General features: G+C 34.0%; 1 long non-coding RNA gene across 2 annotated transcripts in view; it reads left to right on the top strand.

The window, feature by feature from the left end:
- The window catches only part of LOC103658391, a 105,460-nt gene that overhangs the window by 78,260 nt on the left and 1,756 nt on the right, over positions 1-25,444 (top strand). For both annotated transcript variants that reach the window (XR_567141.1, XR_567143.1), the window contains one exon: positions 20,078-20,208. This is a non-coding gene — a long non-coding RNA (uncharacterized LOC103658391). The remainder of the gene's footprint in view (positions 1-20,077; positions 20,209-25,444) is intronic.

The following is a 25,444-nucleotide window of genomic DNA, read 5'->3' as shown; positions in this document are numbered from 1 at the left end:
AAAAAAGAAAAAAAGAAGGAAAGGATATTTTAGTAAAGTGTTTTACAATGCCCTTTCATCCTAGACATAGTAGAAATAAATCTGTGTCCATATTCTAAGTGTAGACCCTGTATTTTGCATACACATTGTCTTGATCTGTGCCATGCATGATACCATGGTTGGATTTATATCCACCTACTTTGTTCAATTAATGTCGGTTTAAATAGCTAAGTAAAGCTCCTTTCTGTTTTAAACCAAAATAGCATCCTGTGAAACATTTGGATCCAAAATAGAATCTATGTGAAACCCAAAAAATCAAAATAGAGTTCCTACAACTCCTCAAATCTAAAACACTTGGGAAAAGCTATAGCGGCTGTGACATACCAATCACTTTCTTATTGATTTAAGGTCACCTCTTAGATTTTATCTGTAGATAACTCACACACACACATACGTGCATGTGCGTACACACACACACCTCCTATAATCCCAGAGATGTAGAAGTTAATATTTGATTAAGTTATGTCTAGCTTGCAATCCAGAAAATAAGTTCTGCGGATGAAATGTGGTGTGAGTGTATGTGCTAGAGATTGGCTATGTAAATAGTTAGTGGGTACTGACTTGGTTAACTTATACTCTCAATGCAAATCTTCTTTCAAATCTTATCCATTTCTAATATGGGCAACAAGAAGCAATTTACTGAGTTCTGTGATCAAAAGTCACAAGGGTACTGACTTCTAGAAGACACATTTCCCTTCTTTGTAAGATTGCAATAGCCACTTCACTTTCCATTCTAAGGGTGAGCAAAGAAGTCTTCATAGCCAGAGGCCCCTGTTGAAAACTTGTTCTGTGGAGTTAGAGGGTGCATATAGAAAGAGGAAGAATATGCAAGAAAAGGAAACTAAAAGGAGTAATCGAATACCAGCGGCTATCACTTACTGAATGACTATGTACTCATCTCTTCCCCATCTCTAGAAAACTGTACTGTTAGTGGGGTTCAGGGCATGCTAGGGAAAAAAATGTGTGTGTGAGAGATATTCTCATCTCTGTCATCTCTTAGTTTTGTGACTTTGATCAAGTCATTAAAACTCCCCAAACTTAGCTTCTTTTGGAAAGTGCTGAATAAAGATAGACTACTTTGATTACAGTCCTAGCATTTTACATTTATAATTTCTAATCCTTCCAGTTATCTCTCAAGCCAAGTAATTATAATTTCCCATTTTAGAGATAATTGAACCAAGGCTTAGAGAGTTGAGAAACTTGCTCAGGATTATGTTCCAGGACAGAACTGGAACTTGAGCCATTTTTGTTACTGTTTTATTCTTCAATATGTATGATATATGATGTATATGATATCAAAGAAGTATAGGCAGGGTCAGGTAGATTAGTTTAATAACTTTGTACTGTATCTTTAAAAAAAATGAAGAACACTAAAAATCTCATTTTATGTGTAGAATAAAGAACCACTTCTGAGGAAGTGTGAATGTATCTAAAGAGATCAGTATAATGGAAGCAAGTGCTGTTTCCTTGGTGGAATTGCAAACAAACAAACAACAACAACAAAAAACATAGACAAGTCTGAGAAAGGTTTAGCAGGGAGAAATTAACGGATAGAAAAAATGATGGGAAGAGAGAGCAGAGCTAGAAAAATACAGATTCGAATTGGAGACAACCTCACCAAGGTGTCAGTTTCCTTTTGGTTCTCTCTTTATAAAGAACCCACACATTGCTGGTGTAGTGTGCATGAAGTAACTATTTTGTGTTTTGACTAAGAATACACACACACACATATATACTTCATATATATATGCTTTATATATGTGTGTTTATGACTATGTCTATCTAACTCTATCATCTATCTATCATCTATCTTTCTATCTATCTATCTATCTATCTATCTATCTATCTATCTATCTATCTATCTTCTTGTCTTCCTCACTAACACCTTAATTTATTTTCTAGATCACCCTTGTTGATTCTTTTGCTGCCTCTTATCTTTATGCTTTCAAAATAAGATTTCCTTTTTTGAACACCTATGACTTACATCTTGGTCTTCTAATCTAGTTCCATTTCCTGGTTGATGATATCTCATTTTCATCTCTACTTATCTCTAGATAAGTATAGCATTTGGCAGATTTGCCTTGATGAGCTGAAATTTTGCTAGTGGCAATTACTTGCCATTATTCCTCTTTCATTATATACCAAGATAAATTTCTTCTCAGCTTCTGTCCTTGATCCATCTAGTGGTCCTAGTTCCTGCTTTGCATATCACTTAGAGATTAGTGATGGATTAAACAATTTATTGTTGAATAGCTTGTGCTTTCCATTTTCAAACTAAAGAAAGGTATTTCCAGTAGAATTAATTTTTTTTAAGTATAAAGGGTTTTTTTAAAATTATTTCACTTTTAGTTTTCTTATAGTTATTTTTGATGAGTAATTCTATGGGTTTGAGAGTTTTACAGGCATTATAGATGGTCCTCCCAGAGCACTAGCTAATTCTGTTTTGGTAAATAATTGTGGATTTTGGTTCAATTCTGCTTTAGGCCAAGCATTTATCAACTAGCATAATTACACATTCATATTTTACAGAAGACTGCATGTGGTATCGTATAAATGTATGGTAAATCTAGTTTCAGCCCAATTCAGATGGACTTAAATATATTCATTCATTTTCCATTCATATACTTTTCAAATATATGTGAAATATAAAAATACATAATTTTTTCCATTAGTGTTTTCAGCTATGAAATAGAATTGTGTATTTTTAAGTGTATGCTTTCTAACAAATTTCTTTCAGAATATATGTATAATTGGGAATGAAGGTCTGAGTAATAGTCTATATTATAGCATAATGTGCCGAGGGTAAAACAATAGTGCTTCTTTGACTGTGCCTGTTGTACACACATACACACAAGGAAGAAGAATTTTGAACTTGAGCTAGGTGTTCTGCATTATGACGAATAAGGTTAAACTGCCAAGATTTCAAATAGTTATTTTCCTTAATTGTAGCTTGATGGAAAACCAAATAATTTTGGAAACAGTTAGCCTGCTATGTTGTGTATCAGATAACATGTTACATTTGTCTTGTTCTACTGACTTGAACTTACCAAGACTGGAGTGTACCTTTTTTATTTTTTTTTTCCTGAAGCTCTGCTTCACAACAGATGGGATGTCTAACATCCTTTTCTATTTAAAACATGCAAGTTCTAATCAACAGGAGGGTTTTAGAATGTTAAACCAGCCAGCCATAAGAAATGTGTCATGCAGTTTCCTGTCATTCTAATTAATTAGATAGCATTATTTGTTGTCCCCAATGAACCTAAATGAGCTCAATGCCGGGATAATAGCTTAATTCTTATCAAAGGTTTGTTTTCATATTACTTGCTTGGATTGGAGCAAAAAAAAACCCTAAATATTCCAAGATTATCCCAAATGCATGAGAACTATGATTTATATATGAGACCTACATGTCTTAACCTTCTCTCAAGATCATATAAATATTTTAACATTCTAGGATACTTTTACATGGAAATTATACTTTCTTTAATATCATATATCTTTCATTTTCAAAATGTATTATAATATTTTTATGGTGAGGTTTTACACTATTATAATTTTCAATTATATTACCAAGACAGTATGTTCTTAGCACTACAAGGAGCCTATTCTTGTTTTTAAACTATTGCTTAACATAATGTTATGGAATTGTTGATTAGTGCACAAACTATAAATAAAACATAATTCATATAATTTCTGCCTTAATTATTAGGAAATAAATGAACACAAGATTAAAAGTAATGTGAAAACCAGACAACAGACAACAAGTTAGGAGACAATTTGTTTAAATATTTAATGTTAATCTGAAGGATATCATGTAAGATTATAAAATGGAGGAGATATGCTATGTAAAAGAATAATGACAATGGGTAATAAAACAAAAGTGAGAATAGTAATTTCAGTACATGATTCCAGCAAATATGTTTGAACCCTTGAACTTCTATGAATATTTACTATCATTATTACCCATAAATATCTACACACTCAAAAATCTCACCAATTATGTTTTTTTCTTCTTTTCTCCCTCCATAATTGTGCTATGATATTTCATGCAAATTTATTAAAATACTTTATTTAAATTTATTAAGTTCATATTTAGGAAGTCCAAAGGTATATACCTCATAGAGTTTTATTAGTATAGACTCTTATTTTTGTAAATAAAAATGTGGATGTTGATTTTAATGGTTAACCTAATCTGTAATAATAAATAAGATCCAGTATATATTTGATGTGGCTATAAGAAGATATTTATATAATCACATTAACAACATCTAGAATTGGCACCTTTAATACCATGAAACCCCTTTTATAATTGTCTGGAAATCTTCCTCCACTACTGTGTCATAATTAGGTGTGTATTTTATGGAGCTATATGTTTTATCTTTGATAGCACTTCAAAACTGGTAGCAACCAGTGCTCACTCTTCATTTCATTTTTTTTTAATGCTTACTTGTTTCTCAGAGTCCACATAAATTGTTGCTCACAGAATTTCCCTTTACTCTTAAAGTTTTAATTAAATTATACCTTCCATAACATTTTTAAGCCCAGTTTTAACATTTTGCCTGTTCTTCTATTTCAGTGTATAATATCTACTTAACCAGTGATTGGTAAACTTGTTCTGCAAAGGGCCAAGTAATAAACATACTAGGCTTTTCAGGCCACTCAAACTTTGTTACAAATATTCAACTCTAATTGTGGTATGCACAAGCAGCCGCAAACAATTTGTCACTTAAGCACCATGGCTGTATTTCAATAAAAGAAAATTTAATATACAAAAATAAGTGGTGGACTGAATTTGGCCCACAGGCTTTAGTTGGCTGACCTCCATATTAGACTGTAAATTCCTCAAGGGAAGAGACCATACCCTATTCATCTTCTTTACCACACGGTGTCTGTCACAGCAATGCCCTAAAATAGGCCTTGAAAATCCATTATTGGATTAATGAAAGACTGTTCTTTCTCTGACAACAGTGTAGACTTTGAACAGACAGTTGTGTAAGGAATGGGGAATGGAGAAAGTGAAAAATGATGCAGACGAAACTCACGTTACCCTTTAAAACTCTTTTTCCAGTTCGGAAATTGCATCACAACCAAAACAGTATTTGAATAATAATTTATAGTGTAATTCACTGTGTTAGTGATAATTCAGAGTCCTTTTCCTTGAGGAGTACACAATAGAGCTGGGTAAAAAGCCAGGGTCCTAAGTGTGCTAATTGAGTGGTGAGCACATATCTATTGTAACATAGCAAAGTACAGACGGCTTCTAAATCCCAAAGAGGAATTGACATGTGTTCCACCTCTAAGGGATGAGAAGGTTCTTGAACATCAGAACAGTTAGCCTTAGGGACTATAAAAAGTCAGTCTCGGGGCGCCTGGGTGGCACAGCGGTTAAGCGTCTGCCTTCGGCTCAGGGCGTGATCCCGGCGTTATGGGATCGAGCCCCACATCAGGCTCCTCTGCTATGGGCCTGCTTCTTCCTCTCCCACTCCCCCTGCTTGTGTTCCCTCTCTCGCTGGCTGTCTATCTCTGTCGAATAAATAAATAAAATCTTAAAAAAAAAAAAAAGTCAGTCTCACACTTAAAAAAAAAAGAAAAATTGAAATAATTGCTGCTTTTGACTTCACTTTCTAAATCCAATTTTTTTTTTTTTAAAGAAGCATAGGTACAATTCTAAAAATGGAGCAAGTCTTTACATTTCCCCAAAATATTGCTGGTGGTTCTGCCATAAAGAGATTTTACTTCTGCAGAAACCAATTCCAGAGTTGAATTTCTGATCAAGATTTCTGCCTTAAATAAATCGAACATACAAACACACACACGAACTGGAAGTGTTTATTCATTTATAATGGTGCACCAAGTTACATAAAATGTGAATATAGAGTTTTGAAAACTTCAATTCTAAATACCATGAGTTTGAGATGAGGGAAAAGCAAATAGCTGAAGACATTGCAGAAATAGTAGAAAATATTGATCTGGAGTTGTATGTGAGGTCAGGGCTAAAAATATTGATTTGGTTGTCAGAGACAAAGAGATCTCTTTTGAAGTCATTGGAGTGGACAGATTCTGAAGAAGAGCATGGACAGAGGAGAGCTTTGATTTCCCTGAAATGGGAGTGATTGAAGGTCTACTGGATAAACATCAAATAATAGAATGCTCTCATATTTATACAGATTTTACCCAACATATATTTATTATTTTTGACTTGTTTGACACTATGGACTTATTTCTCCATCTTGAGACTGACACAGGTGAATTAAAAGACCTGCAGGTTCTTTTCAGTTATAAAATTATTCGTGAGGTTTAGTTCAATATAATTGTCTATATGCCATAATTGAGCTTATATTCATATTTCTACCACAATAAACCATAACAGAATATTTAATTAATACTTATTGTATTTTGCCTTTTAGAATTTATGGGCTTTAGGAAGATTTCAAGTCCCTCAAGAAAGAAGTTCAATCAATTAAGTTTATTCTGTTTTTTTCATTTATGTTGCCTATAAGTAAACTTGCTCCAGGGTATCTTCCTAATTGAGATGCCTCAAGTTTTGCAATAATTACAATATGAATGTTGCTAATAGTGACAGTACTGCTATTTTTCCTGCTGGAAAGCAGATTTGCTAATAACTCAGGATCAACTTCATAATTTATCATGGGAGATTGGAGTAATATTATTTTCATACAAATCTTTCTATGTTTTCATATTATTGGTAATAATTTTCATCTAATTGTTATCGGTAAGTATAAGACATTGGAACTTAATTATTAACTCTTAAATATTGGTTAATCTCATACTTCAGTGGATATTAATCTGCATGCACAGTAAAAATAAAAAGGGAACAAGTAAAGAACATTAGCATAGGTCATAACAAAAGTATTAGACAAAGCCATTCCTACTAATTTATTTGGAAATAAAATTTGGCCAGACTGTGCCAAAATGAAGATGTCTCACTAATCAATGATGTAAGAATTGGAAATATTTCATAATTTTCTTGTTATATAATAAAGAACAAATATAAACAGATGATATGGAAAGACTGTAAAACCCTAAATTTGTAGACAAAGGAAAATTTAGATCATTCCCTAAGGGTACCACAGATTTTCTGGAATAACTCGCCGATAAAATGAGATTTTCAATAGCATTGGTGCCAACATTGAGAGAGTTACATTCTTAACATATAGATATAAGATATAGATATAGAACATTTATCTATAAGATATAGATAAAAGCAGAGTGGAGATATGTTCAAAGGCATTTGATACTTGGCTTAAATTTTTTTTCAAAGAATGTATTTACTAAAATAATCATGTTATACTATTCTTGACTATCTTTGACACCAAGTAAATTGATTCACACTGACAATAAAACTAACTGATTTTTGTATCTTTAGAGCCTTGCACAGGGACCAGCATGTATAAACACGAAGTGGGTAGAGTTTCCTCACAGAGAGGCAGCAAACAGGGGGTGGTTAGTTTTTTTATTGCTGTGTAACAAAGGACCACAAACTTAATAATAGCCATTGACTAGTTCACAGTTTTATAGGTTAGAAGTCTGGCAGGACCTGGCTTAGTTTTCTGCTCAGGTTATCAGAAGACTGAACTCAAGATGCTATCCTGGCTAGGTTTTTGTCTGGAGAATCTGGAGAAAAATTCACCTCCAAGTTCTCTTTTATACTAGCAAAAATCAATTCTTTGTGGTTGTAGGACTGAGGTCCCCATTTCCCTGATAGCTTTTGAATGATGACTGCTCTTAGCTGCTAGAAGCTGCCTCTCTCCATTAGCAATTTGGAACCAAGATGTCAGCTTTCTTCCAGACTAGGCCAAAGTACATCTTTCAGACTTCCCCTCTGTGACTACTGGAGAAAACTCTTTTAAGGGTTCATATGAATAGTTTAGGGCTATCCAGATAATCTTCCTATCTGAAGGTTAACTGTGTTATATAACACAACCTAATCACAGGAGTAAAATCCATCCAATTCATTGTCCCAAGGACCTTGCAGGATGCCATTTTAGAATTCTGCTTACCATAGGAATTAAATGTAGGACTTTGGTGGAGCCTGAGGACTGGTCTTTATATCAGTGGTTCTGCTGATTTCTAGTCACGTAATCAGGTGAAGTCACTTTGATTATATTCCCAGTCTCGTTATTTGTAAGCTTGGTAAAAAACTTGTTTTGAGGAGCTATTACTGTATTAACTCCTCCATACATTTTAGCTATTTTCATTACTTTACAAGAATATCTAAACAAGCTGGAGAAGAGGTGGTGTGAATTAATGATTCAGAATAAGCCGACACCTCTCAATAAATATAATATGAGGTAAATGTGTTTAATCTCTCAGTGTATTTCAGTTCCCATGACCCTACTCTCCCATGATGGCAGTATCTGGTATCCCTAAATTTCTAGAATTAAAGAAATGCATTTTTGGTATGCTTTAGCACCTAATCATTACCAAGACAACCACTTCATTTACTGTATCTGCAGAAACAATGCTCTTTTGTAGCAGTCCATTGGACTTATTGACATACAGTACATCCATCTTAAAAGGTTTAAAAAACGAGCATTTTTAAGGGTAATGGTAAGTTTATCTGAAATATAATTTACATACTGAATTTATATAATCACTCCTGAATAAGTTGTGACTCTGTAAGTTCAAATTGATCCAACTATGAAAGCCAAAATTAAACAATGGGATAGCCCTGTCCTTTGACCACATAAAAATGCATTTCCATAACAACAAGTGCAGTTGTTATCTGTCTTTTCTCCACTCCTTTTGGAATGATCCCTTACCAACTGGTCTGGCCAAAACATGTACACTTTTTTGTTATTTGGATATCAGGTGTCTTCAAGAGAAACAATCTCCCCTTTCTACTGAAGGTCTGCTTTGTTTTCTGTGACTTATGTTCCCTACTGTGGCTATACCCTGAGGGATTTCAAAAAGCGTGAGATTTGCCATTGGAAACCCTATGGGTTTGGATGCTGTTGTGTCCAGCTAGGTTGCATGCACCCCTCTCCTCTCTCTGTTAGAACACCAGAGCTCTGACTAGATAACTGGTCAACTGTCCTAGGAGCTGGAAATTTGTTGCCTGTTGATAACCAGCTTTGATGTTGATTTCCAGCATTTGTAGATTTAATAACAAAAATGTCAATTTTGCATCTCCAGTTGCTAAACTCTCTTACCTTGTTAGGGTGCCTCCTTTTTATCTGTGGTCAGTTCCTATTTGTTAGTGCCTGTATGTCAGGGCCAGATTAGATTTCTCTGATCTATTTTAGTCAAACACCTTGCCTTTGCCATTGGATGATTCTCCTTCATCTTTCAGCTCTGCGAGGCTCTGTGGTCCCCTTGTTCTTTTATAGGTTATACCTATCTTTGTCTGGAGAGGTGTTAATGAATGTGGCCTAACTCGACACTATTAGATTGGAGAGAAGCAATACTGACAACAGAGAAGATAAAATATACCCTACATTATTCTAGTCCATTGGTGAAACATTAAATTATTTTTGTTTGTTTATCAGGGTCTGTTAAATAAAGGTTCGACATCATCAATGAGAACCTACATTGAATCCTGTTAAGGTGGACTAGAATGTTGTATAGATTATATTTTCACTACTATTAGTTTGTCCTAGAATTATGACTAATGGAAGTCATCACTGTGCTTTATATTAAAATCAAGGGAATCCCTATGTAGGCAGAAATTTTTGCCTGTATTTCTCAAAATGTTGTCCTCAGACCACCTGTGGTAATTAACACCTAGGGTTTTTACTTCGGTAATAAACACCTAAGGTGTTTAGTAAATTCTCAGGTCCCATTGCATGCATACTGAATCATATTTGGTTTTGGCTAGCTCACCAGGTGATTTCTCCATCTATTGCTTAGGATTATGTTGGCAAAAATTCAACAGTCTATAATAAAATGTGGGGAAAAAATCTGATCATATACTTTTGTCTAAGTGGAAGTCAATTAATTTGTTACTGCATATTATAGAAAAAATATAATGTGTGAATTATGGTCATTAAAGCTGCTCTGAATTATCAGGAAATTCTACTTTAGTTAAGAACAGTTATGTTTGTTTTATTATGATGTCAGTCATACAAAATAAGAGGTTTTTATATTGATCCCATGAAAAAGAAATGAAAACATATAGCTGTAATTTGGCATGGCATAGAACTCTCTGGGATCACCAAAGTTCAAATAATCATATCCCACGGAAAATGACTGCGGTCAGTAGAAAGTCTCACTCTGTGATTTTTATTTCTTAATTTCAAAATCATAAATGCATGTCCTGAAGCCTAGGATAGAGCTGACCCTGTCTGTGAGCATTAAGTTGTCGGCTCACAGGCAGAACTGTGATATGAGGTTGTATCTTATTGAAAGCTACAGAAAAGATAGGATAGGAATGCACAGCATCATTAGAAGTTAGTTTGCACAGAGACATAAAAATATATACACAGAACAAACCATGCAGCATGGGCAGTAACATAAATCATGCTGATCTAACAAGCTTCAAATGGCTGAAAGCCAGGCCCTTTTATGTCTCTAAAGACTCTCTGGTTTTTGGTCGAGCCCCTTTCTTCCCAGGCAGAGTTGACACCAGATTCCCTCAACATTAATCTCCAATAGCTAGGTAACAAAAGGTAAATTCAGTAAAGACATTACTGTCTTCCTGGGGAATTGGAATGTGAAGTACAATGCCTAGGCAGCAAAGCTGAGTAAAACAGAAATAAGAAAGATAAACAATCACCGGACACATTCTTCTCCCACAAACACATTGTCATCAAGTTGCTACAGCTACAGGTCCCAAAGGAGGAACTGGCAAGAAAAACACAAATGAAAAAATAAAACCTATTCACAATTTTAGTGTTTGTTGAGACAAAGTAATTACAGAGCCATCAGGCCCAATTACAAAGCACACAGAGTCAATTGTCATAAACTATTTAGAAAGCCGAGTAGAGAAGCCATTTGACCAGCATCCTTCCATTCAGTGCAACCCAGCTCAGGGGCTTCTTGCCTCTTGTTTGCAAAAGTCAGACAATACACTCTGTAATTGCCCTGCTTGTTCACTCTGCCCTTAAATATTTACCACAGAGGATTAATTTCTCCATGAGATCTTCTCTGACTACTCAGAAATAGCTTGTGTTTTGTTGCATTCCCATTTCAGGGATATCCCTGTGCTTTCCTAACCCACTCCTCTCTGTTAACATTTTGACCTGTGTCATGCACCTGTCAGTCTAAACTCACTTCACAAATTTGTGTCACCTAAGTACATCTTTTGAAATATTGTGTGCATTCAGCAATTGAGAGTGAAGTAAGAAGATGAATTTCAAAACTTCACCTCCACCCCCATGGTTAAGATACATACACATGAAAAAAATTCATACACACAGTGTATGGCATATATGTTTTATAAAATAAAAAATATATATACTGAAAGCCAGATTTTGCAGATTCCACCTGTTCTGGAATCGAACCTATACATAACCTGGCAATTGGTAAAAAGAATATAATGAAATACTGCTTGCAATCATTTTATTCATAACAACCAAATAATCATAAAAACATCTGGACTGTGATAAATATACAGGTTATAAAAGCTTCTACATACATTATAAAATGTGATTTTTCAATTACCTATACCTTTTTTTTTTTTTTTTTTTTTTGCCGTTTTGACTGGTATGCTCCCATTCCCAAGTGAAGAAATAGGAGAGGAAATAAATGGCTTCCCATCAGTTCTCAGAAAGGAAAAGCAGTAACGGGCATTAAAACCCATTCTTGTTACATACTGCTTATCAAAATTTTAATTGCTTTATTTAAATGTTTTATTTTTAATTGTGAAATATTCCAACAGAAAACTGAAATGTAAAACAATATACACATACACTCAGCATCTCTCTCTATTTTTTTATTTAAATTCAATTAGCCAATTTATAGTACATCATTAGTTTCAGATGGAGTGTTCAATAATTTATCAGTTCCGTATAACAGTAGTGCTCATCACATCACGTGCCCTCCTTAATGCCCATCACCCAGTTGCCCCATCCCCCCACCCATCTCTCCTTCCACAACCCTCAGTTTGTTTCCTATAGTTAAGAGTCTTTCATGGTTTTTCTCCTTCTCTGATACCTTCTCATTCTGTTTTCCCTCCCTTCTCCTATGATCCTCTGTGCTGTTTCTTATATCCACATATGAGTGAAGCCATATGATAATTGTCTTTCTCTGACTGACTTATTTCATTCAGCATAATACCCTCCAGTTCCATCCACGTTGATGTAAATGGTATTCATCCTTTCTGGTGGCTGAGTAATAGTCCATTGCATAAATATACCACATCTTCTTTATCCATTCATCTGTTGATGGACAGCTTGGCTCTTTCCACTATTTGGTTATTGTGGACATTGCTGCCATGAACATTGTGGTGCAGGTGCCCCTTTGGATCACTACATTTGTATCTTTTGGGAAAATACCTGGTAGTGCAATTGCTGGGCTGTAGGGTAGCTCTGTTTTTAACTTTCTGTGGAACCTCCATACTGTTTTCCAGAGTGGCTGTACCAGCTTGCATTCCCACCAACAGTGTAAGAGGGATCCCCTTTCTCCACATCCTCACCAACATTTGTTGTTTCCTATCTTGTTAATTTCAGCCATTCTGACTGGTGTGAGGCGATATCTCATTGTGGTTTTGATTTGTATTTCCCTCATGCCAAGTGATGTGGAGCATGTTTTCATATGTCTATTGGCCATTTGTATGTCTTTGGAGAAATTTCTGTTTAAAACTTCTGCCCATTTCTTGACTGGATTATTTGTTCTTTGGATGTTGAGTTTAATTAAGTTCATTATGAATCTTAGATACTAGCCCTTTATCTGATATGACATTTGTAAATATCTTCTCCTATTCCTCAGGTTACCTTTTAGTTTTGTTGACTGTTTCTTTTGCTGTGCAAAAGCTTTTTATCTTGATGATGTCCCAGTAGTTCATTTTTGTTTTGTTTCCCTTACCTTTGGAGACGTGTCTAGAAAGAAGTTGCTGCGGATAAGTTGAAAAAGTTGCCACCTATGTTCTCTGCTAGGATTTTGATGGATTCCTGTCTCACATTTAAGTCTTTTATCCATTTTGAGTTTTCTCTCTATATATTTTAAAATTAGCATGTGGCAAGATTAATTTCAACTTTTTTTTCAAAGACTCATATTTTAGTTATTCAGTTGATGTCCCAAGCCCATTTCATCTCTGTGGTCTTATACCTTTCTGACCCTGCCCAAATGTCATCACTTCTGGTGGTGTAGCTGCTATATATCTTTCTCAGGTATATTTTTAAAAGTAAATGTGTGCATCTGTAAATATTAGTACTGCTTTGTTTGTGTGGTTTTAAAATTTACAAAAATTACAATTGTCATTTTCAGTTTTCTTTTTCATTGAGTATTGTTTGCAAAACTTACCCAAGTTTCTCTTTTTTTCAACTATGTTAAGGTATTTAACATTGTTTGGGTTTAAAGAACTTAATGTGATGATTCGACGCATATATGTATTGTAAAATACTTACCGCAACACATCCGTTACCTCACACAATCACCATTTTGTTGTTGTTGTCATAGTGAGACCATTAAAACTCTACTCTCATAGCAACTTGCAAGCCAGCAATGCAATATTATTAACCATAGTCACCATTCCATACATTAGATCCCCAGAATTTATTCATCTTATAACTGAAAGTTTGTGCCCATTAACCAATATCTCCCCATTTCCCTACCCCTTAGCTCCTGGCAACCACCATTCTACTCTCTGTTTATATGTGTTTGATACTTATTTAGATTCCACATATCTAAATACATGATATCATATATATGTGTGTGTGTATATATATATATTCCCACATATATCCATTCAGATATAAATATGAATATTTGTATCTCTATATATCTGTATGTATATAAAATACAGTTTCCACAGTTTCTTTATCCATCATCTGATGATGGATACAAGTTGTTTCCATGTCTTAGCTATTGTGAATAATGCTGCAATTAACATGAGAGTCCAGATATCTCTTCAAGATAGTGATGCTATTTTTATTTATTTCAGATATATACCATAAACAGGGAGTTGTAGATCATATGGTAGTTGTATTTTTAATTTTTTGAGGAATCTCCAGACTGTTTTCTATAGTGGGAAATATAGTGGAAATATCTACATTTCCAACAACAATATGTAAGGGTTTCCTTTTCTCTTCATCCTTGTCAGCATTTATCTCTTGTCTTTTTGATAAGAGCCATTAATGCTTTATATTTGCTTTAAAAAATGTGTTTCATTTAAGCTTAAAAATGTTTGCCATGAATTTTTTCAGTGTTCTTCAATGATATTGAAGTTTGTTATATTTTTTATTATATACATTTTATTGTTTTTAGTAATGTGTATAAATATGTGTGTGCTCTCTCAATTTTGTTTGTGATAAGTTTTGTCAGATATTCATCTACGTCAATCTTTTCTAAGAATGAGATTTTCATTTAAAATACCATTTTTCTTAATTTCTATTCTAATCTATATATTATTTTATTTTCCTTATTTGTTTTCTATTCTGTGGTTCTAGTTTTACATTTTTGCTTGCTTGTTTTAAATAATATAAATCACATATGTATATAATTACCTTTAAGAAGCATTTTGGGTATATCTAATAATTTTTAATATTTACATTTTCTTTATCACTCATCTTTGATTATTTGGTAATTTCTTTCATAGTAGCATAATAATTTTTTTGTCATCTATAAATTATGACAATATTATTTTTATCCAAGTATTAAAGAACTAAGACATATTTTAAAATCAAATTTATTGTGATTAGCAAGGGTGTTACGTGCAACTAATGAATTGTTGAACACTACATCAAAAACTTATGATGTGCTATATGCTGGACAACTGAACATAATAAAAATAAAAAATAAAAATAAATAAACTTTACTATTGCTCAGTGAACTTTGCTGCCCACCACTCTTCATCTGGTCTACTTCTTCATTCTTTAAAGCTGCGCGACTAAGAACTGTGGGCACTAAAGGAGAAGGAATCCTGTAACACTTGCACTTTAATAAACTTTCCTGCTTGTGTCCCTCAAAAAAAAAAAAAATCAAATTCATTGCATTGTTGACATAGAATGTGGCATATTTGACGTTGATTATTTGGAATGTATTTGCTACTTCCTTTAAAGATTATTATGCTATTGGGGTGCCTGGGTGACTCAGTTAAGCACATGCCTTCAGCTCGGGTCATGATTGTAGGATCCTGGGATATAGCCCCATGTGGGGCTCTCTGCTCAATGGGGAGTCTGCTTGTCCCTCTGCCCCTCCTCCTGCTCATGTTCCCTCTCTCTCTCAAATAAATAAATGAAATCTTTAAAAAAAAGATAATTATGCTATTATATTTTGCAAAGATTTCATATGTGCTTGGAAAAATATGCACTCTTTAATTTTGGGGAGTGCTATCACTCTGCATGTCTGTTACATCAATTTTAATGCTACAACTATTTGCATTTACTATACCTTGTATCTTTTAGCATGTCTGGTCCCTCTACTTTGAGAAAAAACATGTCAGAAGATGTAATCACTCATTGTTCTTTCCTTTATTCAGTTAATATTTACTGAGCAACTTCAATATGTCATACAGAGTCTAATTGGTGGGAAATTCATTATTTTAATTGTTCATGCTCCAAAACTTGAAATCCACACGCACGTGTCCAGTCCAAGAGGAAAAGTCAAAATTCTTACAATGACTTATGAAGCTATAACTGTTTGAAATGAAGACCTTTTTCAGTTTGGAGTAGAGGAATACAAGAAGCTGACTTTATTTTGAAAAGATCACTATCAGCCATTATGGAAAACAGTTAGGAGGATGTTGAAATAATTCAGTTGAGAAATGATGGTGAATTAGTTCAGGAAAGTAGTGGGAGAATGTTGATGAATGATTGTATTCTGTCTGCGTGTTGGGGTAGTGCTATACTATTTTTTGTTGACTTAGCTATGTGTATCAATGATGTTTCCAAGTTTTTTGTGTCTGTGCACCTGGAAGGGTGGACTTACCACAAATTACATTCTGTGACTGTATAATAACCTATTAAATCACTGAATCATAATTTATATAATCTACCCTCACATTTCTAAAACTCTCTGTGCCACTATAATTTGTTTCTTATAACAACATATGTTACTATTAATTGTTATTATTTAGTTGATTTAAACACTTTTTAAAGGGAAGAATATAATCTAATTATATATATTTTGGTTTCTATTATATTTGGACTTATGTATGTTTTGTGGGCTATTTTTTGCTTGTTTTCTTTCCTCTGTGACATATTCAATTAACTAAGTTTTCTTCTTTTTTACATCTGCTAGCTGGGCACCGTATTTTTCTAAGTTTGCTTAACATATTTATTTACTATGAGTACTTACTGCATTTCTCTAATTAACACACTAACTCATACCTAAATGTATTAATTCCATGATCAAAGCTTTGTCTAAATTTGAGGTATATGTTTCCTATGGGCAAACAGAGGTGTTATTACCAGGAAAGAAGTAGAAGAAAGTTAAGCAGTAGGCAACTTTATCTCATCAACAGAGTATCTTAAGTTAACCATAGGTCAGATTTACTTACAAAACTTTTACTTTATTTCTGTGTATTTCACCATTATGATTTTTTTTATTTTAAAAAATGTCACAACAAATATTCAGAATCTTTTCCATGTCTGATGACGTCATTTAATTTAAACCCTTGAGAAGAATTGACATAGACTAAAAAGTGTCTTTTCATTGAAACACTACAACCCAGAAGGGTTATATTAATGCGTGGAGTCTTTGCTTCTCATTGATATTTTACTACTTTGTAAGATGTAGAAAATGAATAACAATGCAAATTATTATTTTCCATTGAAATACAAACAAATTTGTCTGTTACGGGTGCAGTTGATCACCTTCCAATACAAAAAGAAATCTAATTTTGCATTTATAAAACAAATTTATTTCAGATTCCTGATTGCATATATGCATGCTTTTCGGACTCACCCTGAACTAATTTTTACATCTTACTGTTTTCTTCAGTAATTAATTGGCTAGATAAATCTTTGAAATATCTTAAGTTTATATATGTAATAAGTTACAATTTTAACTTTAATATTGAGCATTTAATAACTCATACTTAAAATAGAGAGCTTGATATAAAATTAAAAGTTTTTCAGTTTTGTCTTTTATATCCTAAATGTAAAGACCTTGATTTATAATTTTTTAAAATTAAAATGTTTTATTTATTTATTTTTATTTTTATTTTTGATCATGCAACTTTTATTTATTTATTTTTTATTTTATTTTTTATTTTTTAATGATTTTTTATTATATTATGTTAGTCACCATACAGTACATCCCCGGTTTCCGATGTAAAGTTCGATGATTCATTACTTGCGTATAACACCCAGTGCCCCATGCAATACGTGCCCTCCTTACTACCCACCACCTCCATTCCCCCACCCCCCTCCCCTCTGAAACCCTCAGTTTGTTTCTCATAGTCCATAGTCTCTCATGTTTCATTCCCCCTTCTGATTACCCCCCTTTCTTTATCTCTTTCTTCCCCTACCGATCTTCCTAGTTCTTATGTTCCATAGATGAGAGAAATCATATGATAATTGTCTTTCTCTGCTTGACTTATTTCACTTAGCATTATCTCCTCCAGTGCCGTCCATGTTGCAGCAAATGTTGAGAAATCGTTCTTTTTGATAGCTGAGTAATATTCCATTGTATATATGGACCACAACTTCTTAATCCAGTCATTTGTTGAAGGGCATCTCGGCTCCTTCCACGATACAGCTATTGTGGACAATGCTGCTATGAACATTGGGGTGCATATGGCCCTTCTCTTCACTACGTCTGTATCTTTGGGGTAAACACCCAGTAGTGCAATGGCTGGATCATAGGGTAGCTCAAATTTTAACTTTTTAAGGGACCTCCACACTGTTTTCCAGAGTGGCTGTACCAACTTGCATTCCCACCAACAATATAGGAGGGATCCCCTTTCTCCACATCCTCTCCAACAATTGTTGTTTCTTGCCTTGTCTATTTTTGCCATTCTAACTGGCGTAAGGTGGTGTCTCAGTGTGGTTTTGATTTGAATGTCCCTGATGGCTAATGATTTTGAACATTTTTTCATGTGTCTGTTAGCCATTTGTATGTCTTCATTGGAAAAGTGTCTGTTCATATCTTCTGCCCATTTTTTGATTTGTTTATTTGTTTCTCACAATTTATTATTTTTGAGCAGTCCATGTTGCAGTTGAAAATTTTGTGGGTTGTTTATTTTTTACATATAGGCTTGATCCTTTCTTTGGAAGCTTGTATCATTTTGCAATTTATAAAGAGATTGTTTCATTTATAATCTATTCTCCTCAACACATAGCAGGTTCTTTATACCTGAAACTCCAGTTTTCTCATCAAATCAGAGAAAAATGATTCTAGCACCTTTTAAAAATTTCTTAGTTTGATTCTCTACATATTCTTAACCACATAACTTTTCTTTCATGTTTGGTGACATGTGTTTTCTTTTCTTCTGTTGAAATGGATTTTGACTGGTCTTGGATATCTTAGATAATTTGTCCAAGCTCACACATGATGAAAAGCTATAGAACTGGAATTTAGAATCTAGAAGCTCCTCTCTTTTTTAATTTAATTTATTTTTTTAAAAGATTGTAAATATTTATTTGAGAGAAAGAGAGAGACAGAGCACAAGCAGTGGGAGAGGAAGAAGCAGGCTCCCCGCTGAGCAGGGAGCCCAATGTGGGGCTCCATCCCAGGACCCTGGGATCATGACCTGAGCCCAAGGCAGACATTCAACCGACTGAGCCATCCAGTCATCCCTAGAAGCTCATCTTTTAACATCAAAACCTTTAGGTTATTTTCCTCAGTGTCTTATAGCACCCGGAGCTACAGACAAGAAGTTTATGGCAGTTAGTGGACTCTGACATCAGCTATCTACCATATTTTTACTAAGGATATAAAGATAAAAAATATCTGAGGGAAAAGGATTTTCTTCTCCTGTACGACTAAGAGTCCACTTTCATATTTTCTCATTTAGTTTTCTGCAGAAAGTGATTCTAACATGTGATTATATAAGTCTCTCTATACTAGCTACATCGAAACTTAAACAATAAGCCTCGATTGCCTTGAATAGAAAATTATCTCAACATCAAAGAGGTTTCAGATTCTCTGTCTGCTGTACAGAAAATTGCTGATCCTTAAAAAACAGAATTGTCAAGGAAAACACAAATTCAGAGACTGAGTTCTCCAATTAGAGAGAAAGTACAGGTGACTCAGGCATGACTACAGCGTATTGGAGGGAATTAAGCATTTCTTATGAATCAATAAAAGCTCTCTTATTAAATGCTATTATTTGAGCAAGTGTATAAACAAAACGAAAGCAGGCTAATTTGAGTGCTGAAGCAATAAGCTAAGGGAAAGTGCAGATAACAGTATTTGGAAAGTAAAGAAAATATCAGCTAGAACAGAACTATTTCCTTAGCTCTGCCAGTTATCACTAGATACTGAGTGAGAGGAAAACTAGTATCTGAAATGAGAATCTTATGTACATCCTTTATATTTTGTATATAAAAGTATGGGAACTACACCTGACATAGTTTCTCTTATAAATATCAGTCCAATCATTCTTTTGGTAGTCTTTGAAAGCTGTTAATAGAAAACGAAAGAAATAAAAACAAGCCTACTAATTTAGTATTACAACTATGTATAAACATCTCTATCTATTTAAACCTGAATGGTTTGGACTCTACATGACACTCTAGTCAAGACTCTTCGGCCTAGAGCAGACAAAAGCAGGAAAGTAAGGGAATGATCTTGGAGAATTCTCTCAGGCAATTTTGTCTTAATGTATCACATCTTTCTCTTTGTGTAGATATAACATTGACATAGGATGAATTCTAATGTAAATAATATCCTTTTGATTATCAATTGATAAATAATATGTGATTTACCTTTATATATAACCACCAGCAGTTACCCTCATTTCTTTCTACTACAGAAAATGTATCTCTAACATGGGGACTTTGACAACACTGATTCAGAGAGTTTTTGCAAGAATAAAGAAATAGAAGAACAAATTTATAATTGGTACTGTGCAACATTAATGCTAACACACTACACATTTACATGGTAAGTCTAAAAAATGTACATGATAAGTTTAATATGCTCTTCTAATGGGTGTCTAATATTCACACTTAGGTTTGAAACCATAGGTGCCAAAGTTTATGGGTAACTTTAAATTATTGATAATTGCCTATAATTTTTCTTTTCAAATCTGGATTTCCTAATCCTTTTTTTTCCCTCTATCCTTTTCTTTTCCTTAACTCTGTTAGTTTCTTCTCAAGGACTGAAACAGTCAGGAGGTGAATGTTCTATCTTGGTCTAACTAGCCCCTGAGGAGTGCTTCAGAGGTAGAAAAAAAAGGAAGCATAAGCCTCAGTGAAGGACAAAGGGAAAAAGGACTACGCATGGTGAAAATCAGCTTATGATCCCTGGTCCCTTGTGATACATTATAACACACCTTACTGAAGACTAATAGGAAATGTCCTGAAAGTTTCCATTTCTAAGTTCCTACTAAACCAAAATTCAGTTCTTAAAGATACTGTGTCTATGCTTCATGAAAAGTACACAATCACTTTTAATTTTGGCACTTGTTGGGATATGGTTCATTAATTCCTGCTAGTTAAGATTTAGTTAGTATCGGGGCACCTGGGTGGCACAGCGGTTAAGCGTCTGCCTTCGGCACAGGGCGTGATCCCAGCGTTATGGGATCGAGCCCCACATCAGGCTCTTCCGCTAGAGCCTGTTTCTTCCTCTCCCACTCCCCCTGCTTGTGTTCCCTCTCTCGCTGGCTGTCTCTATCTCTGTCGAATAAATAAATAAAAAAAATCTTAAAAAAAAAAGATTTAGTTAGTATCTTAGCAGTGGGCAATGTTTTAAAATTTTAGAGTCTGTTAATGGAAAGATACAGGATTTGCAGCAGCAGCTTTATTAAAAAATATTCAGGCAACTAGCCGAGGTTTTGTTTTGTTTTATTGTTTTTTGTTTTGTTTTGTTTTGTTTAGCTCAATAGGGAATTTTATTAGAAATCCCTACTATAAATATGAACAGATAAAATATTTAGCAAATGTATTTAAATTCATTAAAATGTTGTTTATTTGTGAAATAATTGTAAGCCTAGTATGTATGATATTGTGAGAATAAAATTAATCATTTTTATTTAGTATCCATAATCTAATAAGGAATTCTTAATTCTGTCTCTCTGTCTCTGTCTCTCACACACACACACGCGCGCGCACACACACACACACACACACACACACAACTACTATTCAAGGTCACATGAGAAAAATTCCTTACAAAAGTTTACTCATAGTTTGAATTACACAATATTAAGTTGAAAGGTCAAAGTCTTTGTTTGAGGAGGTGATGCTTGATTTCCACTGAAGTTTGAGGACCAATTAAAGAAAAAGCATTGCAAAGTTTTAAGCAAACAGAACAGAAGCTCTACTTTTGTTTCAGAGATTAAAAGAAAAGTATGCTTTTTAAAAATATGACTCTGAAAAAAGATTTGTGAGATAAAATATTCGAGCAAGTTAAAACGATAGCAAGAGTCAGTTTATATAGCAACTTCCCCAAGATCACTCGTTTCAACAGCTATATCATATCCAATATCAATTTCTATTATTTATTTTTATGACTGTTTATCAGTCTAATTGAATTTTCCATCAGAGGAAGGAAATGACGATCATAGATGCCTTAAACGACTTTTTCCAAGTTCAAAACCACTGATAAAAATGTGCATAGCATTTTAACTAGGTGAGTATACTCATGCCATAGAATCTTGGAATATTAAGTTAGAATAAACCTTGAATCAAACCTCCCCTAATGTATGGATGTTAAATGCAGGCAGATGGTTATGTGACTGCTACAAAGTTCTTAAGTAGTCACATGACATGCCCTCAAACATGTTTCCCAAATCCCAGCCTATTGCAATTTTCAGTTAAGTAATTGGAATACCACAAGAAAGAAACATTTACTTTTCCAAATATGTCTTGATAAAATTAAAAACAATATACAGATTGTAGTAGAAATGAATTTTTTCGTATCATATTTTTTACAATATTGAAAATGGATTTAATGAATTTAAAAACCAAATAAGTTTTTCCTAAAATAGTGGTAATTTTGAATTATTGATTAGTTTTGTCTTTCAAGGATGGAAAATACTCAAGGAAAATTTGATGCTTAGTAAAATATATGGGGTAAGTCAAATTGTTTATTTCTTTAAAATATTGCTTAAAGTTAAATGTGACATTAATTTATTTCAAGTGTTAATCTAGTCAAATCTAGTCAAAGCCTACAGAAAACATTTAATAAGTTTAATAATCTTTACAAAGTGAAAGATGCAACTTAAAAGTTTATTTACAGGGGCACCTGGGTGAGCAGTTGATTACGCATACCACTCTTGATTTCAGCTAAGGTCGTGATGTGTTCTTGGGGTCCTGAGATCGGGATCACACTCAGCACGGAGTCAGCTTGAGATTCTTTCCCCCTACTTCTCCCTCCCCCTCTGCTCCTCCCTCTGCTCATGCATGCTCTCTCTCCCTTTCTCTAGAATAGATAAATCAATAAAATCTTTTAGAAAAATACAAGTTCATTTACAAACCTGTTATAAAAACAAAATAATCTTAGAAATTTCTTTCAAATACATTTTTTTTGTTCCAAGACCAGGTATCATTGTTTTACTTGGGAAATATGTTTACTTCATACATAACCAGAAGGAACCCAGAAGTGCATGCAATAATTATCATCTTTTCAAAACTTTCCAAATACAAGAATATAAGATCAAATAAAATTACGAGATGCAAAATTTATCGTTGACTCATTAAACTAAGTCATGTATATATAACTATTAAAACTCACTGTCTCTAAGATTCTGTCACCAATTGGAATCATTAATGAGGAAAAATAAACTGCCTTTGAGATTTTGGTTAGCGAGAAGTAGCACACAGGCCCTGGAATGAATTTGCCCTTAGATTAATTAGCAGCGCTATTATTTTCTGGTCTGTGACCTTAGGCATCTTTTAAGTCTCAGGTTTTTCATCAGAAAAATGAATAATGTCAAATTATACTTTTGTAAGGATTAATGTAATATTTCCTATGAAGAATTAGGCGTAGTGCTTGGCCCATATTAAACTCAATAAAATCCAATTATTTGGGGGTTCATCAGACTCAAATATTGAAACACTTTAGGCAATGCAAAGTTTGTTGAAGGGTAATTTCTAGACACTGCAGTCAGCTAGTCTGGGGAAAAAAAAAAAAGGAATAAGATCCTGAACGGTAAAATTATCTTTGTGGAAAGTAATCTCATATGTACAATCCACCTCCTCAAATGATCAGAGAGCAAATGTAGTTTATTCTGATAATGGCTATGTGCATTCACCTTTGCTTAAAGAAAAAGAACCAATAAATTTTAGACAAAATATCTGTACTGTCTTCTTTATTGCTTGACCTACCACTTCCTACTATATTGCAATTTGACTTCAACCCCTACCTCATTGCCCCAATCATTCTGCACTAGGATGGCCACACCTTCTAATTGCCAAAGCCCATGGGCCATTGTCAGTACTGGTCTAAGGGTATTCATAAGCTGGGATGACAGCCCTTCTTGAATTTATTCCATTCTTGGGCACTTTACTTATCCCATCTGTGCACTGAGTTTTATTCTCTGTTAAATAATTAGACCTATACAAGAGGGTTTTTTTTTTCATTATTAAAAAGGTGAATGCTTATGAAATACATATACCAGCTAGCATATTAGTAATCACTTAGTAAGAGTTATTGATCAATGAATTCCTTCAAAGCCACTAATTGTTAGTTCTCCTCATATCTTCTTGACCATTCACTCCCTAACTGATCTTCATCCATACAAGAAAAAGTAGTGAACGCCAAGGTTATGTTCTTAGTCTTTTCTTTATTCTCTTCTTATTTGTATCTGTCTCCCTAAGTGAACTCATTTATTCCCAGTGCTTCTCCTGTACCCCATATATTGTTGGTTGCCATGGATACAACTCTTCCACTTCCCATTGCACACACCCAGCCTTCTCACTTGAACTCTTAATGTCTTCTTTCATATAATTTCTGCACACATATGCTTGTGCAGATCCCATGGAAATCTCATATATAATGTGTCTAAAATTAAGTCATCATCTCTTGTTCCAAACTCACTCTTCCATTTTGTCAATTTATCATTCAATGCCAGAGTCATTTAAGTCATAACGTTTAGTAATTCTTGTTTAAACATATCAGACATCACAATAATAATTATAAACTAACATAAATTGACCGTTAACTCTGAACTAAGCCCTTAATACTTAAAATGGTCCCGGGAGTTACACATTCTACATACCAAATTTTATCTTTTCAGTTCCTAAAAATACTGAGTTCCAAGGTTACCTAATCATCTCTGTCACGTTTCTATCACATTTAGTTTCTCTTCTTTCAAATTTTCTCTCCAATCCATTTCATAACTTCTTAGTAGATTTGTGTTTCTAAGATGCACGTTTGGCCATAACATTCTGCTGCATAAAATCTTTCAAAAACCTCATCCTGTAACTTATATCATAAAATTATTATGCCCAGTAAATAGTCCCTCACCTTTGGTCCCTGCTTATCTTTCTAGCTTCATTTTCCCCCATTCTTTATTGCTCCATCAAATCCTAAAAAGCAAAATAATTTCTGTTTCCCCGAGTGTGTTCTAAACTTTTCTGTATTTGTGCTTTTCCTGTGAGATTTCTCCTGCATAGATCTTTTTCTTTCTTGCATACTAGTCCTCATCATTATAGCTGACAGTTATCAAGGGCATATAATGACTCACAGTACTCATTAGTTCTACTTTATAGGTGAGAAAACTTAGGCACAGAAAGATTAAATAAGTTTCCAAAGTTAAAGAGCTCATGACAGAATCCATGTTCTTGATCACCCTATCTTTCTTGGATATTGTTCAATCTCACTTCTATGTCATCCTAAGCATTAAGCTGTTTTACCTATGGTTTTTCCATAATGTTTAGGATAAATACCTAATACCCCCCCTTTTATATTTATGAAATGTGTCTATGTTATAATTTAAATTCTATGTTAGAAGATGGAGAAGGGATGGTAAAGTATCCTCCAAAGTGAGAAGGCACATTGAGACTGAAAAATAAAGCAAGCCACTCTATACAGTCTGCACAGATTTTTATTCAGGGCGAGTTACTAATGAGGGCGTCAGGTGGACGACAATCCCTTGTGCAGTTACAAGGTCTGGACCTTTGTCCCCAGATTTTATAGAGTGAGGGATGGACAGAAGGTCATTGTAGTGAGATCA

The sequence above is a fragment of the Ursus maritimus genome, unplaced genomic scaffold (genome assembly GCF_017311325.1).
Source record: "Ursus maritimus isolate PB19 unplaced genomic scaffold, ASM1731132v1 scaffold_8, whole genome shotgun sequence".
NCBI lineage: Eukaryota > Metazoa > Chordata > Mammalia > Carnivora > Ursidae > Ursus > Ursus maritimus.
The sequence above is the reverse complement of the archived record's forward strand: the minus strand, read 5'-3'. Positions and strand labels throughout refer to the sequence as shown.